The sequence below is a fragment of the Aedes aegypti genome, chromosome 1, assembly GCF_002204515.2.
Source record: "Aedes aegypti strain LVP_AGWG chromosome 1, AaegL5.0 Primary Assembly, whole genome shotgun sequence".
In the NCBI taxonomy this organism is placed as follows: Eukaryota; Metazoa; Arthropoda; class Insecta; order Diptera; family Culicidae; genus Aedes; species Aedes aegypti.
The window spans coordinates 5,789,261-5,810,000 of record NC_035107.1 but is presented as its reverse complement, the minus strand read 5'-3'; the positions used below and the strand labels follow the sequence as shown (position 1 = coordinate 5,810,000).

The following is a 20,740-nucleotide window of genomic DNA, read 5'->3' as shown; positions in this document are numbered from 1 at the left end:
AAGGTAACAGCACTTGAATTCAACGTTGCATGTTTTGATTTGAAATAAAAAAAAGTTAAAATAAACATTTCCGCCTGACCCAGATTTGAACCACCAACCTTCGGAGTGCAGGTCTAGTGTCTTACCTCGACACCAACTCGTATCTGTTGAAAGGGATCGAATTGATCTCAATTACTTTCTACAACGAGCTGTCAATGATTGCTTCCATACAAAAGACATGATGATCAAAATCAACAACTTTTCACTTCAGAGTCTAGTTCTAGAGACAGTAGAGCAAATCCAAAGTTGAAACTCTTTAAATCATGGTGATTAGTGTTTTGAATTGAGTCAAGTGATCAATCTATTCAATCGAACGTGCTGATTTTTTACCGTGAATAATGGCAACGAAACAGTACACCTTCGGTGATTGGAACCTGTTCCAATGCAGCGAAGGCTTCCTGTTGGATTCCTCTCTCATCAATACAGACCAATCCAAACAGTACAAAACCGAATCATACACGTGCCTCCTATCACTTCATCCGCCCTTTTTTAAAACCTCAAATCAAAAAAATATACGATCTTCTTTTCAGTGTCAATGTCAAGCTGTGTACTTTCTAGTGTGTATTTTTCCCCTATTGTGAATACTCTCTTTATATTGAACATATGAATATTGCTACTCTCGAATTGGTGTTGTTTCTCTTGCAGTGTTTTAAATTGACAAAATAAGAAGAAAAAAATTTAAAATCATCGAACTAAACCGTTGGTGAATCCCTAAGCATATATAGGTACAGTCAACTCTCCTTAACTCGATATTGAAGAGACCATCGAGTTAGGGAGATATCGAGTTACAGGACACAAAACCAGTGCAACTACGATCCAAGGGATCATCGAGGTAACCATGAAAATCAACTTTTGCTAGGGTCGTTTTACTCGATATAGAGATACGAAATATCGAGTTAGGGACAGTTAACTGTAATAATTTTGAAATATTTGCTCAACGTAAATATTAGATTATCTTTATTCATTTTGAACATCATTTAGTTTTACACGAAACAGTTTCTTGCGAATATTGTCGTTCAAGACCGTCATGCTGAAGCTGACCTGAAATTTTTACCTCAGGGTCTTTTTTGACTCATTTCAAAATTCAAATCGTCTTCTGAATTATGTAGGAGTCTATTTCATAAGTCGAGTCGATCAAAATGACTCGACTGGAGCCGAAAAAATCGCTCGAGTCAGTTCTATCACTCGAGTTTTTCGACAGTTGTCACTCTATGTGACTGGAGGGATTGAAGTCACCTTGCACCAAGGGTTGCTAGATGATTTTTTTCGAGTGTCTTCCAAAAAATGTCACTTTAATGTTTTTAATTCTCAAGACAATGTAAAATGAGTTCTGTTTGATCTTTCGACCTTGATGCTTGCTTTTGCCGGAGCGAGCGACGAGGGCAGGATCAAACATGTCGCGCGTCGGTCTAGTAAGTGAAAAAGTGGCGTGATCGGGGAGTTCGGTTGGAGTAAGTGAAAAAGTGCCGCGATCGGTTAGTTCTGTTTGATCTTTCGACCTTGACGCTTGCTTTTGCCGGAGCGAGCGACGAGGGCAGGATCAAACATGTCGCGCGTCGGTCTCGTAAGTGAAAAAGTGGCGTGATCGGGGAGTTCGGTTGGAGTAAGTTAAAAAGTGCCGCGATCGGTTCGTTCTTTTTGATCTTTCGACGACCTTGACGCTTGCTCCTGGGCAGTGCGTCAAGAAAGCCCGAGCTGTCGTCCGTGTTTTTTTTCTCGAGTCGCGCGCCTTTTTTTTTTTTTTTTTTTTTTTTTTTTTTTTTTTTTTTTTTTTTCTGGGTGCTAGCCGAGCAAACGAGTGAAGCTGAAAATGGATTGTGGCCGCTCAGTCAAGGATAACGGATCAATTGGTGAGCTCGTTTCATGCTACTATTTCTAATCTATAAAATATGTATGACTGCACATTTAATCGTTACAATGGTGGGATGTAAATATGATGTTTCAACAAACTATGGATGGTTCGTCACTGTGAGTGTCGACACAAACTCTGATTCATGATTTATTTATGTTTAACATTTTTTTTTTTCAGAACACCCCTTATATACCTTTATTTTTGTAATTAAAAAAACTTTGAATGGTTCGACACTACAAGTGTAGACTTGCGAAAGGTCCACTTTATTCAACAAACTTTGGATGGTTCGCCACTGTAAGTGTCGGCATAAGAATAAGAGTGTTCTATGATGTCCCAACCAATTGAGTCTTTTGTTTCTTTTCAAATGAGTAAAATATAATAACACATGCTTTCGTACTGACAGCTGTAGGAATGTTACATTTAGGTATTTGTTCAACAAACTTTGAATGGTTCGTCACCTCAAGTGTCGGCATAATTTTCCTCTACATAGAAATTATATGAACAATTATATTTACGTATAAGCATGTATATATCTCACAAATCATTGTTTATCATGGTCTAATCGCTTATCAAAGTGAATCCTTTGACCCAACGATCCTCCCCATTAACAAACATCCCTCCCAGTAACCTTTGTGGAGATGCAGAGACAAACACGGTCTCCAAATAGCAAAGGTTACACACTAACATTCCTTCCCTCAATCCCACCTGACTGCAAGGACGTGGCCGGCGCCGTTATTGACCTTGTATAAATAGAGGCACTGAATTATGCACACTGAAGAAGATTATGGCCTATCCCAGCTGAACTTCTAGTTGATTCTTTGTGCATTTTCACTGACTTCGGTCAATCACGGAATAGCAACCATTGATATGTGTAGTCAGTCTAAGCTAAGCTAAGCTAAGTTGTCACTCTATGTGACTGGATTACTATGGGAGTTGACGGGTGACATCTGAAATATGCATGCTTGCTTTGATCGACAGTGAATACAGACGAGTCACATGAATTTGCTCGATTTACAAAATAGGCCCCGTAATCTATGAATTAGTTGTTTTCTGACAATTATTTATATGATAATAAGAACATTAAATAATTCCCTGAGAGAGGTATCATAAAAAGTCGAAAATAAGGCCTTATCTACTGTATGTGCCAAAAAAAGTACCGTTTTCTGTGATTTGGTCATATGGACCAAAAACTCGAATCATTATAATTTATCCAAATATTTGTTATTTTACCTCAAATCCTCCTGAACTGCAAAAAGCCATCTGGTGCGCGGTCTGCCAAGGATCCGACGGCCTCTCCCTGGTTAGCTACATGCCCATCCCACCGCAGCCTGCCGTGTTTTATACGCTTAACAATATCCATTTCTCTATAGACTTGGCATAACTCGTGATTCATGCAACGCCGCCAGATGCCGTTGTCCAAGTTACAGAATTGTACGCAGCACTGAACGTTCAAAGACCCCCAAAAGCTTTCCGGTCGACCCCTTCAAAGTCCAAGATTCATGGCCGTACAGAGCGACCGGAAGAACAAGAATCTTGTACAACGCGAGTTTGGTCTTCGTTTGTAAGCTTCGTGACTTTGGCTGATTACGAAATCCGTAAAAGCCCTACTTGCAGGTGCAATACGCTATTTTACCTCGCTGGTAACATTACTATCGCAAACAAACTCTTCAAAAGTATTGCCACCTAACACCACCTCATTACCAACATTACCTATGGGCCCACGATGTCTACTAGCGATTATGTACTTTGTCTTTGTGGTATTTATAATGAGCCCAATTCGCGTTGTCTTCTTTCAAAAAGGCACGTTGAAATCTCATCCGCATCCCGTATAGTTGATTTCAATCCTTCCAACGTTGCACGATTCAGTCTAATCAGCTTCGTCAGAAAACCATGGTCCATCATTATTTCCCACAACTCGTTTCTTTTGACTGAATCGTACACCGCCTTTAAATCGATGAACAGATGATGAGTCGGCAAGTTGTATTCCCGGAATTTATCGAGGATCGAGGATAGGCCCTTACGAAAACCGGCTATTGCTCACAAGCGTGCTTGAGAAGTTCAGCTGAGAGCTCATCCTTCCCCCAACATCCGTGTTGTTCATCAGCTTTTTAATCGTCTTCTTAACCTCATCTAGTGACACACAGGCTTTATTTTGCTCATCTTGATCAGATAGATGGAGCAACCTCGTACGCTCACAACAATTATGAGTTATGCGATGATGGTTGAATAATCCGTGGCTGAGAGAATGGAAAGAAACGTTGGCTCTATCCAAACGCACACCTTCCATTTGGCAGCTCTAGCTTACTGCGAAGTTCTGCAAACACATCATCATTGCTTTTGGGATGAACTGAGGTTGGTTTCTCCGTCAACGCAAGAGCATGATTTCGCTTTCCTCTTTGCCCTACAAAGAGACAACGAAGAGCTGTCTGGAAATGCTCTTCCCCGAACTGAGAAATCGGAAAAAAATGCTCTCCTCCTAACTGAGAAAGGGAGAAGATAATCTCTTTCTCTTTTAAGCACTTAGGTTGTCAAAACAAACTCTGTACCACTGTGGGAATGAAAATAAGCAAACACAAACGTGTAAACTCTTCATCCCGCAGAGCTCGTACGCTCAGTTTGTGTGTGGGTAAAATCGCTTCTCTTTTGTAGTTGATCATTAAAAGGGAGAGAAAGATGATAAGTCAAGAGCAAGGAAGAAGCCTGGTGATACAAGCTCCACAGCCTTACCATCGTTCTCTATGATTATTCTGTTCTTTGATGTTCTATCATTCCCAACATTCAGTAACGTTTGGAAGTGTTCTCTCCACCTGGTAGTCACCATCATTTTATCTGTCAGTAAATTACCTTCACGGTCGTTGCACATGATGAGAGACGGCGCTGACTTTCCACGCACGCCATTGACAGTTTCATAGAATCGTCGCATATCGTTCTGTTCCACACAATTTTGCGCCTCGGCTATCACATTTTCATCATACTTATTTTTCTTTCTGCGATGGATTCGCTTTTCGGCTGCTTCCTTATACCGCTCTCCGTTCAGTTTGATAACAGCCACTACCATCCGACGTCTGACAACGTTCTTCTCATTCGTCACCCTCTGGCACTCTTCGTCAAACCATCCGATTCAGATCTATCTGATTGTAAATATCACCATTTGGTTGGCTCCAGGTGTGCTTCCGAACATCCTTGCGTGCAAAGTAGGTGCTGCTGATGGCCATCCCCCTGGCAGCAGCGAAAGTCACTAGTCGTAGGCCGTTGTCATTAGTAACGGATTGAAGGCCTTCATAGAACGCGTCCTTCACGTCATCGGGTAGATAATGGTAGATATGGGATCAACCACCCGGAATTCACGTTCTCCAGATCGAGGCCACCGCACTTCTTGAATGGCGGTCACACCCACTCCAATTTTCTGCAGTTCACGAGCCAGAAGACTCGCTCGTCCGGGTTCCTTTAACGTCCTGACATTCCAGGTACCAAGTTTCCATTCATTGTTCTTATTTCGCTTTCTTGTTCATCGAACTCATCAGGGTAATCCCTCTATAATTGGCGCACTCCAGTCTGTATCCTGTCTTGCATATTGAGCGAATGATGCCATTCAACCAACCGGTGGACAACTCTTCAGCCTTCCATACCTTATGGAATAATCGATGGATCGATTGGTAAAGCTGCTCCCCTCCATGCTAGAAAAACTCGTCAAGGATCCCGTCTTTACCAGCAGCCTCCGTGTATCACTCCGGTTCATGCTATCTTGTACCTCAGTTGTAACACATTTTCTTCATCTCTCACTGTCCTGTACCGCTCTTAGATCACTGAGCAGAGATTGCTCAGATTACTGAACAGAGATTGCTTAGATTACTGAGCAAGAATTTTTCAGATTACTGAGCAATGATTGCTCAGATTACTGACGAGGATTGCTCAGGTTACTAAGATTGATTGCTCAGATTACTGAACAGAAATTATTAAGATAACTGAGCAAGAATTCCTTAGATTACTGACGAGGCTGGCTCAGATCACTGAGTAAGGATTGCTTAGATTACTGAGCAAGGATTGATTAGGGTACTGAGCAAGGATTGCTCGTATTACTGAGCCTGGATTGCTCGTATTACTGAGCTCAGATTAGTAAGCAAAGATTGCTCAGATTAGTGAGTAAAAATTGCTCAAATTACTGAGCAAGTATTGCTCAGATTGATGAGTAAGGATTGTTAAGATTAGTGAGCAAAGCTTACTCAGATTGCTAAACACATATTGCTCAGTTTGCTGAGCAAAAATTGATCAGATTGCGCGGTAAAGATTTTTCAGATTGCTGAGTGAAAATTGCTCAGATTACTGAGCAGGGATTGCTTAGATTACTGAACAAAGATTGCTCAAATTACTGAGCAAAGATTACTCAGATTACTGAGCAAATATTGCTCAGATTACTGAGCAAATATTGCTCAGATTACTGAGCAAATATTGCTCAGATTACTGAGCAAATATTGCTCAGATTACTGAGCAAATATTGCTCAGATTACTGAGCAAATATTGCTCAGATTACTGAGCAAAGCTGGCATAGATTGCTCAGGTTACTGAGCAAATATTGCTCAGATTGCTAAGCAAATATTGCTCAGATTACTGGGCAAAAAATGCTTAGACTACTCAGCAGAGATTGCTCAGAGTCTACTGAGCAACGTTGATCAGATTACTAAACAAAAATTGTTCAGATTACTGAGCAAAGAGGCTACTGAGCAAACAAGCCTGCAATGATTGCTCAGGTTACTGAGCAAAGAATGCTCAGATTACTGAGCAAAGATTATTCAGATTGCTAAGCAAATATTGCTCAGATTACTGAGCAAATATTGCTCAGATTACTGAGCAAAGCTGGCATAGATTGCTCAGGTTACTGAGCAAAGAATGCTCAGATTACTGAGCAAAGATTATTCAGATTGCTAAGCAAATATTGCTCAGATTACTGAGCAAGTATTGGTCAGATTACTGAGCAAGGATTGCTCGTTTTACTGAGCAAGAATTGCTCAGATTACTGAGCAAGGATTGCTCGTTTTACTGAGCAAAGATTGTTGAGGTTATAAAGCAAGAATTGCTCGTTTTACTGAGCAAGGATTGCTCAAATTACTGAGCAAAGACTGCTCAGATTACTGAGCAAGGATTACTCAGATTGGTGAGCAAGGATTGCTCAGATTACTGAGCAAAGTTGCTCAGATTGCTAAGCAAAGATTGCTCAGATTGCTGAGTAAAAATTTCTCAGATAACTGAGCAATGATTGCTCAAATTACTGAGCAAAGAATGTTCAGATTGCTAAGCAAATATTGCTCAGTTTGCTGAGCAAAAATCGCTCAGATTGCGCAGATTGCTCAGCAAGGATTGCTCAGATTACTAAGCAAAGATTGCTCATATTACTGAGCAAGGATTGTTGAGGTTATGGGGCAAGAATTGATCGTTTTACTGAGCAAGGATTGTTAAGATTACAGAATAATTGATCAGATTACTGAGCAAGAATTGTTCAGATTGTTGAACAATTATTGTTGAGATTACTTAACAAAGATTGCTCAGATTACTGAGCCCGGAATACTCGAATAGCCGAGCAAGGATTGTTCAGATTACTGAGCAAAGATTGCTCAGATTACCGAGCAAATATTAACCAGATTACTGGGCAAAAAATGCTTAGACTACTCAGCAAAGATTGCTCAGGGTCTACTGAGCAACGTTGCTCAGATTGCTAAACAAAAATTGTTCAGATTACTGAGCAAAGCTCGCTCAGGCTACTGAGCAAACATTGCTCAGATTGCTGAGCAAAGATTGCTCACATTACTGAGCAAATGTTTCTCAGATTACTGACCAAAAATTGCTTCGATTGTTGAGCAAAGATCGCACAGATTACTGAGCTAAGATTGCTCAGATTTCTGAGTAGAGATTGTTTAGATTACTGAGCAAGGATTGTTCGAATTACTGAGCAAAGACTGCTCAGATTACTGAGCAAGGATTGCTCAGATTATTGAACAAAGATTGCTCATAATTTGCAGCAACTTCTTAACAGATTTGTGAGCTAATTTGGCTCAGTATCATCCTGTGCAATTGATGCATCAGTTTCTGAACAAGTCAAGAAGAGTATCCGGACAATTCTGAGCAATGTCTTTTGAGGATTTTCTGCGAATCCCACACAGAATTCTGCGCAGTAATTGATTTGAATTCTGCGGAATTCGTGCTCATGCTTCTGAGTCACTTTGGCTCAAGCAAGAAAAAAACATGTGAGCATATTTGGCTTAAGGTTCTGAAAATTTCCTGATAAAACTTCTAATTACTGCCTCAAATTAAGATGGATTCTAACTCAAGATAATGACCAGTTCAGTTTTGTTTTATTCAACTCAGTAAAGGTAATGCCACTTCTCAGGTCATTGCTCGAAACTCTGAGCAATTCCAACTCCACAGTCTTAACAATATAAGCTCAGGACTTTCATCAACTTTTGATCAAGATTTTATAGTAGATAATATTGCAATTGATTCTGAGAAAAGCAGGACTCGCATAGAATTGTGATTTGAGTTTGTTCTGAACATGACGAAAATTTTCTCACAAATATTTTCTGTGATTGCTCAGAATGTACAAATTGCTCTGATTAGAAATTGTTCAGAATTCTCAGTCGAAATCTTCCCAAATCCTCGCCACGAATTGCGCAGCGTGCTCATCAGAAAATGCTCAGAATTATGAGCAGAAAATGCGAAGAATGGAAGGTAAGGATTGCTGGAAAGAGAGGCTTAGAATTCTGAGGATAAACAGTTAGAAACTCTGTCAAAAAGTTCAGACCCCCTGAGCAAAAATTTTGGTTCAAAACCCGGCGTGACATTCATCTGCAAATTTGAACAAGATTATCAAGCTAACAATACACAGTGTCGACTCTAACAGCATTTTAAAATTATTGTTTAAAACTTCAAGAATTTCTTCAGTGTCAAATAATTGTTTTGATTGCTTTGAGGCCAAATATGACGTCATTTGACAACAAATTTTGACAGTCATGATGACCTAGCCGCTAGCAATCATCAAAAAATATACAAGGACCCAAATTAACTGTCACGAAACGGTGCTAAAAATTAGCGTTGCACAGATTTTTAAACAGCCATTACTCTCAAACTAGTCATTCGATTTCAAATCTTCTTTCACAGTCATGAAGCTTGACTCTTCAACTGCTAAATAAAAATATACTACATAGTCGTAGCAAGGAACAAAGAGTTTTAAGCAGGGGGTGTGAAAATATGTCTTCCCAAAAAAACAGCGTTACAATGGTTGAGAGCTCAAATCTCAGCCATCAGGCAAAAATATTATAATTTTATTTCACCGCTAGAAACATTCAAGACCAGCATTGCAGGGAAAAATATCAAACATAGTCGTACCAAGGCAAATGAAGAATGAGGGACTCCTATCTGAAATGTTTACCAAACCTATAAAAAAATATTTCAGTGCCACTATGCAATCAATTTTCGATTTTGTTTCAGAATTCAACACTTCCAGTGCAGATCTTCAAATGAAAAATACTCAACATGGTCGTAGCTAGGAAAAACAGTAATAAGGGGCTTCCATTAAAAAAATGCCCAAAAACTTCAAAAATCCATAACTTTGTAATGAGCAAACCGATTTTCGATTTTCTTTCACCATTTGGATGCATATAGTTGTGCCTTTCAAAGAAAAATAATATTACACATAGTCGTAGCAAGATATAAGGTTTTTAAGGGGTATGCCCTATTTCTTGGTCCCGTTTGCCTGTAAATCAAAATTCAAAGCTATGAAATGTAATTTTTCTCCATGTCGTTTTGAACTTGATAAATTTAAGTAAAGATATACATTTTTGTAAACACTAAAAATTTATTTTACCTAAAAAACTGCAGAAAACCCTTTTTTAACCTGGAGCTTAAAATTCAAAGCAGTGGCATGTACTTTTTTCGCTATTAAATTAATTGCACGAATCAAGTGAAAATGTTTGAATAAGAAAAGAAGCTTCTGATTACACACAAAATTTATTTTACCAAAAAAACTGCTTTAAGGCGAAGTAGGCCGTCATTAGAATTTGTACGCGCCGTTGATGATTGTTGCTAATTCACCTCACGATTTCAAATTAAAGAAAATCAGTTGGTTTTGCACTGACACGTCTGAAAAAGTATCAGCATACTCTATGCATGTTAGCGCGTACAGTGATACTTTTTCAAGTCTATATAAACTATCAAGACTGAGTTTTATCACTTTTAAATGCAAGCTGAAAAGTCATCATTATTGCCAAAACGAATGACGGGCTACTTCAACTCAATTTAATAAGTATGTGTGCCTGCTAATCGAAATCCAAAGCAATGACATGTATTTTTTCAACATGAACTTGCTGATAGAAGTTAAGTGAACATTTTTTAGAAGAAATAGACATTTTCTGATAACACTTCAAATTTATTCAGCCGAAGTAACTACAAGTGGGCTTCGTAGCCGTGTGGTTAGTGTCACCGAGGCATTTAGCCGCATCGTGCTATGGAGTGTGGGTTCGATTCCCGCCTCAGGCCGAAAAATTTTTTCGAGAGGAATGTTTTCCGACTGTGCCACTGGGCGTTGCATGCTAGTCCGTTGTCTAGTGTGGTGCTTCCTTCAAAGGGCAAATAGCCCACTGGAAGCATTAACGTGTAGTGTCTTTTTAAAAAGAAACCCTATTTCATGAGCTTGTTTGCCTGTAAATATAAATTCAAAGCGATAACTCGTAGCTTTTTCGAAATAATTTTGCCTATAGAAGTTAGGTTAACATGTTTGAGTAGAAATCGACATTTCTGATTACACTAAAAATGTATTTTACCCAAAAAACTACGTAAAATCCTGCTTCATAAACATATATGGCTTCAAATGACAATTCAAAGTGATAGTGTGTTATGTTTTTAAGCATAAAATTGTTGATCGAAGTCAAGTAAACATGTTTGAGATGTAATAGAAATTTTTATTTATACTCAAATTTTATTTTACATTAGAAACTTTGTAGAACATGTTAAATAAACATTTCTGCCTGTGAAGATATATTTAAGGCGATGATATGTTGGTTTTCCAGCATAAAATTTAGTGTAGAGGTTAACTTAACATGTTAAATAGGAAATGTAAATGTTTGGTTACACTCAAAATTTATTTCACCTAAGAAAATATGAAAAACCCTGCTGCACGTGCCTGTTTGAGTGTAAAGCACAATTCAAAGAGATGACATCAATTTTTTCCGACATAAATTTCTTCACTGCAGTTTAGTTAACAAGAACGAGGAAATTACACTTAAAAATTATTTGACTTAGAACCAAAAAAAATCCCAGATTAGAACCTTAACATGAAAACAAAATGGGATTTTCATAGTTTTTAAAGTATAATAAATTTTGAGTGTAGTAAAAAATATGATTTTAACTAAAATATAGTAATATAGTAATAACATAAAAAAATGCTTTCGTTTTGAATTTTTATTCAAAGGAAAATAGGGTATTGATAGAGGGGTATTCTTAGATACTAAGGTGAAATAAATTTTGAGTGCAAACAAAAATTTCCATTACTTCTCAAACATGTTTACTTAACTTCTGCGATCAATTTTATGTTAAAACAAAAAATATTTCTTTGAATATTTCTTCACAATCATAAATATGCATTGTACTTAGTTTTACGTAGTTTTTGGGTAAAATAAATTTTGAGTTTATTCAAAAAAATGGTATAACTTCTCAAACCTGTTTACTGCACTTCTAAAATCAATTTTTCGTTAAAAAAATAACATGATATCGATTTGAATTTTAATCTACAAGCATATATGTTTATTAAAAGGGTTTCACGTAGTTTATTGGGTGAAATACATTGTGAGTGTAATTCTTTTTTTACTCAAATATGTCAACGTAACTTCTATAAGCTAATTCATTCTGAAAATGCCAAGTGTCATCGCTTTGAATTTAGAGTTACACTCAAACAAGCTCATGAAATAAAGTTTCCCGTAGTTACTTAGGCTAAATAAATTGGAAGTGTTCGCTTTACTTTTATAAGCAAGTTAATGCCAAAAAAAACTACTTGTCATTGCTTTGGATTTCGATTCACATGCAAACAGTCTCATGAAATAAGGTTTTTAGCAGTTTCTTATATTACTTAAGAAACTGCTTGAATAACTTGCTAATTTTGAGTGTAATGAATAATTTATATTTCCACTCATTAATGTTAACTTGACTTGTACAATCAATTTATTGTCAAAAAAGTACATATCATCGCCTTAGATTTTGTTTAGAGAAGTACAATTTGAAATATGATATTTTTCATAGTTTTTAAAGTATAATAAATTTTAAGTGTAATCAAGCATTATATGTAAGTAAAACTTCTTTAAGTAAATTCATAACGTAAATATTAAATGTCATCGCTTTAAATTTTGATTCACAAGAAAACAGAATCATGATAACTGGGTTTACTTAGATTCTTATGTGAACAAAATTTTGAGTGTAATGAAAAAATTCCAATAGTTCTTAAACATGATAGATTAACTTCTACAATCAATTTGGTGTTGAAAAAACAAAACATTATTGCTTTAAATAGTTTCTTCTAAGCATATATGTATTTTTTTTTTTTTTAAATAAATTTTAAGAGTAATCCAAAAATAGTTTTACTCCTCAAACATGTTAACTTGACTTCTCAAATAAATTTTATGTTTGAAAACAATGTACTACCGATTTGAATTTTAATTTACAAGCGTATATGTTTATTAAACAGGGTTTTACGTAGTTTCTTTAGCAAAATAAATTTGGAATGAAATCAGAAATGTCTATTTCTACTCAAACATGGTAATAACACTTCTACAATCAATTTGATGTTGAAAAAAAAATGAAATATTATTGCTCTGAATATTTTTTACAAGCATAAATATCTATTGAATTTGGTTTTGCGTAGTTTTTTGGGTAAAATAAATTTTGGGTGTAATCAAAAAATTGTATTACTCCCCAAACATGTAAACTTGACTTCTAAAATCAATCTCATGTTGGAAAACATAAAAACTATCGATTTGAATTTTTATTTACAATCGTATATATTCAGTTAACAGGGTTTCACGAAGTTTCTTGGGTAAAATACATTTTTAGTGTATCTAGGAATATCTATTTCTACTCAAACATGCTAACCTAACTTTTATAAATTATCTATAACATTGTTTTCCGAAAAAGCTATGACCCATCTCTTTGAAGTCAGATTTACAGGTAAACAAGCTCATGCAATAGGGTTTCTCGTAGATTCTTAGGTTAAACAAATTTGAAATGTTATCAGAAAATGTCTATTTCTACTCAAAAATGTTTACTTTGCTTCCACAAGCAAGTTCATGTCGAGAAAACTATATGCCATTGCTTTGGATTTCGATCTACAGGCAGACATACTCATGAAATTGAGTTTTTAGCAGTTTCTTTGGTAAAATAAATTTTGAGTGTAATCAGAAGTTTCTTCTCTTATTCAAACATCTTCACTTGACTTGTGCAATTATTTTAATTGTGAAAAACGTACATGTAATTGCTTTTTATTTTGAGCTACAGGCAATCAAGTTAAAAAAAAAGTTTTTCCGTTATATTTTAGGTACAATAAATTTAAAGTGTTTTCAAAAATATATATCTTCATTAAAATTTTTCAAGTTCACTTCGACAATCAACGATATGCAGAAAAAACTACATGTCATAGCTATGAATTTCAATTTACAGGCTAACTGGACAATTAAATAGGGGATACCCCTTAAAAACCTTATATCTTGCTACCTCTATGTGTAATATTTTTTTTTTCTCTGAAAGACACAACTGTAGGCATTCAAATGGTGAAAGAAAATCGAAAATCGGTTTGCTCATTATAAAGTTATGAATTTTTAAAGTTTTTGGGCATTTTTTAATGGCAGCCCCTTATTCCTGTATTTCCACGCTACGACCCTGTTAAGTATTTTTCATTTGAATATCTGCACTACAAGTGTCGATTTCTGAAACAAAATCGAAAATTGATTGCATAGCGGCACTGCAAGATTTTTTCATAGATTTGGTAAACATTCCAAATAGAAGCCCCCCATTCTCTATTTGCCTTGCTACGGCTATGTTTGCTATTTATCCCTGCAATGCTGGTCTTGAATGTTTCCAACGGTAAAATGAAATTATAATGTTGTTGTCTGATGGCTGAGATATGAGCTCTGAACCATTGCACATTGGGGAAATCCGAACCCAAAGGTGGAAAAAATTGATAACTTTTACAATAGAAAGATAAAAAATAAGTTTTATAGCTCATTCGAAAGGAAATTTTCTCAGGAATCGATTGGTAGTGGTTTTATGAATGTGGGACCACTCTGGGATAAGCTATGGTGCCCGTTTTGCCCCAATTCCTTGAAAATTATAGATTTTCATGTTGTTTTGAGTAAAACTGTTTTATTGTGGAGATTATTTCCCATGAAATCCATCATTTCTAGTCCATTCAACAATTTTTCACAGAGAAAGTTATAAAAACATGGAAATTTTGGGGATTATGGGGCCAAATGTACAATGAAATATTTTTGAAGAAGAATTTTTGTTTTAATTTTTTTCAACGTGTTTTTATATTGAAATAAATTCTAAAATAGGGTAGAAGTACCAATTATGGCTATAGTACCAATTATGGCAATAGTGGAAACAAAAAGAGATTTTTCTTATTTTTTCACTAGACTATAATGGCTTATATTCACAGGAATGATTAAACTATTTGTTTTTGATGGTAACTAAACCTTGAAAAGAACAATCGTGCAATAAGCTTCGAAAAATGAACATTTGAAAATTTTGCCTCACATATATGTCACCTTCTTAGCAGTTGGCTAAGCCCAGTAAACACAAACTCGTATACGATAGCACATAACAGTATAAATGTGGAGGCGATATACGTACATGCGCCATTAGGCTGCATGCAAAATGCACGTATATCGCCTCCACATTTGTACTCTTATATCACATCATTTACGACCATGTGTTTACTGGGAGGGACCTCCGTTACGAAATGTATGTTTTCATCCGGATAAACTGTTTCAACCGATGAATGTATGTTAACTAGTGATACAAAACGAATAAATTTAGCTGGTATGCAATCAATTCTACTGTTTTAAGTTGGAAATCGTGTTATTTTCACTATGTCGATAACTGGTACAAAGAGTGTATGAGAGCCCAATTATGGCAATACTCTGGAGGCGGTTTGTTTACATTTTTTGATCAGTAAAATAAAAGAAGTAAAGCTATTTTACTGGTGACTTCCACGACGGGACGGTTCGGTAAGACATTATCTTCATGTTTTGTACTCAATTACTAAGATTTTTCAATCACACGTTCGAAAACGTTTGCGAGCGGAAGATGCTAATTTCATGATAGAGAGGGGTTTTCAGCGACACTCGATTTTTGAATTTTCCCCCTTTTTTTCGTTAAAAATTGGCACTGGAAAGCTAATGTGAGATCATTAATGCTGTTTTGTATCATAATTTGCATTTACACTACATTTTGACTTCTTTTTCGAAAATTGATTTTCTCCCATGAACCCATTGCAAAAAATTGATTTAACATATATTTAACCCAAAATTTTTGGAAAATTTTATGAGCGATATCTTCATTACATATAAGCGTTGCATTATCATTCGCTCTTCATGGCGTTTGAGTTCATCTCGTGCAAATATTCGATAGTCCATAATTGGTACACTTTTATGTCGAATGCTAGGAACGCTATTGCCATAATTGGTACAAAGACAACGCTTTTTAAAATCCATTTTTAGATGTTTAAAGTCAATTTAGTACTAAAACTGTTTAAATCAACAGATTCGCAAGGCTTTAAACTTGTAATTGACACCAACAAGTCATGCTTGCGTTTTAGAAACGCAGTTACAATTTGATTTTTATTACTACTGTTGACATATTGCATCCATAATTGGTACACCTACCCTAGTCAAATTATCATGAATATAGCTTGCAGAAATAAGTTGTATTAAAATTTGTAGAATATGTATGATCATTATTTATGCTCTATGCAAAACATTGTGAATAATTTACCTTCTAATATCACAAATTCCAAACATTTCCAAACGATGTGCGATAGTTTGGGTAAATGATATTGATCTAAATGATCGATTGCCATTAGCCTCATTGATAGAAGATAGTGGGAGCATATAGTTTTTTGGCTATGTTTGCCCCAATTCCCCTAAAAACGATTTCTTTCATAATTAATTGAAAAGATATCTCCGAATTAAATGTATTATGTACTAAATTGTTTATTCAGTAGTTGATACAGTATTTAAATCCTAAAACATAGGAGATTATGGGGATCTTTTACACATAAATAAATGAAAAAAAAAAACTCAAAAACGGATCCATTAAGCAGAGCCGTAGCGTGGGTTCATGGCGCCCTTGGCGAACTTCCATTTAAGCGCCTCTCAATCAAAACTGTACACATCTATTTAACATGGTGAGAGTTAACGTGAACTATGTCATTAGAATTCATTAGAAAAGAATCGTAGGATGCTAGAAATTTAGAACATATTTGATTATTGAGTTAATTCCTGCAGGACAAAACGCAAATTCTTTTATCTATTAGGGCAGATTGCCAACTATTGCACAGACTAAAAACGTGCCAATTATTGAACAACCCGTGTATTCCTTATGGATGTGCAATAATTGGAGTGTTTTTAGTCTATGCTATATTTTGCTATTTATCCTAAATGTTATTTGAAAAATTCCCAAGAATATTACAATTTATATAATAAGAAACAAATATGAAAAATCGGTGTTCTAACAATTTTTTGGTGCCAATTTTAGTAAAATGTTTATTTGAAGAAAAATTCTTCTAAACATTTTAAAAGTATTGATTAAAAAAAATAAAAGCTTCTTTATCCGATATTTATATCATATGACACTAATAGTACAACCTTGAAAAAAAACCAAAGCCATACGCTTATGTGTTACACTTTTCACCACACTGCTGCCGTATGAGGCTTGCGAGCTTTTCTTAACAGTGTTGTACAAAATACAACAGCACGACTACTGAAGTGTTAAAAACGTAAATAAAAAAAATCATTTTTCATAAAAAAAAATTAGTGCTAAAAAGATTTTTTTTTCAATTCACGTTGTCTTGGCCAAGACATTTTCATAAAGTATCATTTAAAAAAGTAATTTTAAATGATTTTTTAAGGAAAGGTACGATGGGTTACGTCATCTATAGCTTTCTGAAAACCAAAAATGAGTATATTAATTCTACTGATTCCATTTTTTTTGTAAAATCAAATGGCTATCAGCTAGCGTACAATATTTTTAAGTGTTATTAAAAATGTACCACTGATTTGGGAAGAATAATTCGCAGAATGCTGTGCGGATTTGGCCGGAGTTAAATTCTTAGAAAACCACACCCTGGATTGAATATGTCATCAAGATGGTTTAAAAAGTTCAAAAGTGTCGGTGAACCGCAAAGCGTTCTATCATAACCACACATAGTTTATATAGAAGACCTTGATTATTTGAGAATCTCGACAATTTTTTGGTTGAATCCAGTCAAATACTATGTTAGATTCATGCTCAGTATTTCATGAAAATTTCTTTCAGGATCCATATTGTGATTCATAGAGATTGTGTTTGAATTCAATATGTATTTTCAAACTTTACCATTTGTGTCACGCGTGTTGGCGCCCCCTTAAGGCTGGCGCCCTTGGCGGGTGCCAACCTGGCCAACCGCACGCTACGGCACTGCCATTAAGTACCCATCTGCAGATTTTTTTTTTTTATTGAAACAAATCACTCAGAATTAAATTAGTTACACAATCATACCTGAAGAAATTTCATGATAATAAAATAGCGTGGAAGTGCCCTAGTAGCTCTGCCTGCACCCTACTACTGAAAAAGTGATCATAAACAAACAAAATCTTCCATATATTTCAATATGGCACATTTTGATTGAAGATGTAGTAGTTAATAATGCTTAATTCAAAATATTTTTCAAAATCAGTTATGCATTTCATTAGTTTATTTTTTTGTTATTATGTTGTTATGTTGCCTGGTAAAGATGGACAAATCGCGTGGTAAAGATGGACAATTCATGGGTGAAATTATGAAAAAAATTCACGTGCTCGGCTGGGATTTGAACCCAGGACTCTTGTATGCTAGACGAGCGCTTACGGGCTCGGTAGCTTAGTTGGTAAAGCGATCGTCATGATTTGTCCATCTTTACCACGCGTAATGAGTTAATTAATATGAATTTCTTCATGTTATGCATTTTAGAAGGCTCTTGATAATTACTGTTTACAATATTAACAATGTATGGTAACATAGTAACAATAAATTATATTAATGAATGATCGATTTTGGAAAAATCTAAAATTGAGCATTATTAACTACTGCATTTTCACTTTTATGATATTTTTTTCTGTAGTGTATGATGGCAATTGGAATATTGTAATACCAAATATATATAACAAGACAAAATTATTTCTCGAATAATGTCTTGTAAAATGCAATTTGACTCTCACGAAATTGCTACAGTAATGATTGAGTAACTAACCTGATCCTGAGTAATTTGTTGCAATCAGAAAAAAAACGGCTGATGGTTTCTTGATAGATTCATTTTTGATTTTTTATTTGATTATTTTTTTTTTTTGTTTATGTGTAAAAGATCCCCAAAATCTTCAATGTTTTATGATTTAAATACTGTATCAGATACAGAATAAACAATTCAGTACATAATAAATTTGATTCGGAAAAAAAGTTCAATCAATTACGAAAGAAATCGTGTTTAGGGGAATTGGGGCAAACATAGCCAAAAAACTATATGCTCCCACTATCTCCTATCAATGAGGCTAACGGCAATCGATCATTTAGATCAATATCGTTTACCCAAACTATCGCACATCGTTTGGAAATGTTTGGAATTTGTGATGTAAAAAGGTAAATTATTCACAAAATGTTGCATAGAGCATACATAATTATCATACATATTCTACAAATTTTATTACAACTTATTTCTGCAAGCTATATTCATGATTATTTGACTATTTTAAAAGTTATTTCAATAAAAAAACATGTTAAAAAAATTTAAAACAAAAATTCCTCTTCAAAAATATTTCATTGTACATTTGGCCCCTTAATCCCCAAAATTTCCATGTTTTTATAACTTTCTCTGTGAAACATTGTTGAATGGACTAGAAATGATGGATTTCATGGGAAATAATCTCCACAATAAAACAGTTTTACTCAAAACAACATGAAAATCTATAATTTTCAAGGAATTGGGGCAAAACGGGCACCATAGCTTATCCCAGAGTGGTCCCACATTCATAAAACCATCACCAATCGATTTCTGAGAAAATTTCCTTTCGAATGAGCTATAAAACTTATTTTTTATCTTTCTATTGTGAAAGTTATCAATTTTTTCCACCTTTGGGTTCGGAATTCCCCAATGTGCATTGTAACGCTGTTTTTTCTGAGTTTGACCATCTTTGCTCAGCCCCTCACGGACCGTCTACCTTGCTACGACCATGTGTGTTATTTTTCTATAAGCGTTTGGCCACAATGTTTTTGTTAGTGAAAAACTTTCAGCATTTGGACAAATATTTGTGAAGTTATGATTTTTCGAAAAGTCCGTGTAACGCTGTTTTGGGGTCACCGTCGTCTACGGGGGTTTTTTTCTCACAGTAGCGTGACAGTTAAACAAAGTTGATCATAGTTGAAATTGATTTGCAACAGCATCCCCCTGTTTACATTTGCTTGTGCAAAATTAGCTTATATTTTTTTAGTTAGGACAGTGCGAGACGAAAAAGCAAGAATAATCATTGACGCGTACAAATTTCAATGACGGCCTACTTCACCTTTAGGTACAGCAAAACCTGTTTTAGGCTGTTTGTTTTTTAAGGGTTCACAGGTATCGCCAAGCTGTTCCTGAAGGGCTCCAAGGGGTCAGCAAGGGCTACCCAACAGGTATTCTTTGTAATTTCCGGAGATTCCCTTAAGGGAGAACTTCGCGGAGACCCTTGAGAAACGTTTGGTAGCTTATAGGCAAATCTTCTGAGAGTTTTTGGAATGCTATGATAATTCCATGGAACTCATGAGATTGCTTTGGAAACCCCTGCTAAACTCTTAAAATCTCTTGTGATCTAAAAGTATCTAAATGAGAAACTCTTTGGAACCTTATTTAAACCTTTGGAAGCCCCTTTGAATTCCTAAAACCATTTCAAGAGTCTCTGGGAACTCTTTGAGAGCCCCTGAGAAGGCTAAAGACCGCTTAAGAATCATTGAAAAGCTCTTGGGTTTCCTAAAAACTACTTGGTAAATTAGGGAAATAAATCCATTGTTGTTTGTCACCAATCGATCAAGTTTTCAGCTTTAACGAATGTTCGATTCTGCAGATTTGGGCTTTTTAAACGTTGGGTTTTGGCTTCGATTTTTCTTCACCTTAACGGTGCGATGCAATCAAGGAACTTGCAGTTAAATGTTGACCAAAATTGACCTAAACGTACTTGTAGGGAAAAGTATTTTGCACCACACTGCCCATGTTCACAAGGATGACGTAAAAGCCACTGAAATTTTCAGCATATTTAAGTTAGAACAAACGTCATATCGGTATCAAGTCGTAGTATTTACAATCATACGCTGAACAATGTAGTTGGAATGCTGAAATTGTCAATAGCGCTTACGTCGATCTTGCGAACATGAGCAGCACAACCTTCTTTAAGATCTGCACTGAAACTGTCATTTTTTCAAAATATGTTAGATACTCTAGAATATCACTCAACAAACTCTTCTGCGGCAAACAGAGGAAACTGCAACTTCGTGAGATGTAACGATAATGAGAACATAGATAAACTGAGAAATGTCGAAGGCTTTTGTAACTCGTGT

The 20,740-nt window shown here is 35.6% G+C and overlaps 1 protein-coding gene across 6 annotated transcripts in view; it reads left to right on the top strand.

Annotated features, from left to right (window-relative positions):
• The window catches only part of LOC5572028 (potassium voltage-gated channel protein Shaker), a 544,814-nt gene that overhangs the window by 484,412 nt on the left and 39,662 nt on the right, over nt 1-20,740 (top strand). The window lies entirely within an intron of this gene.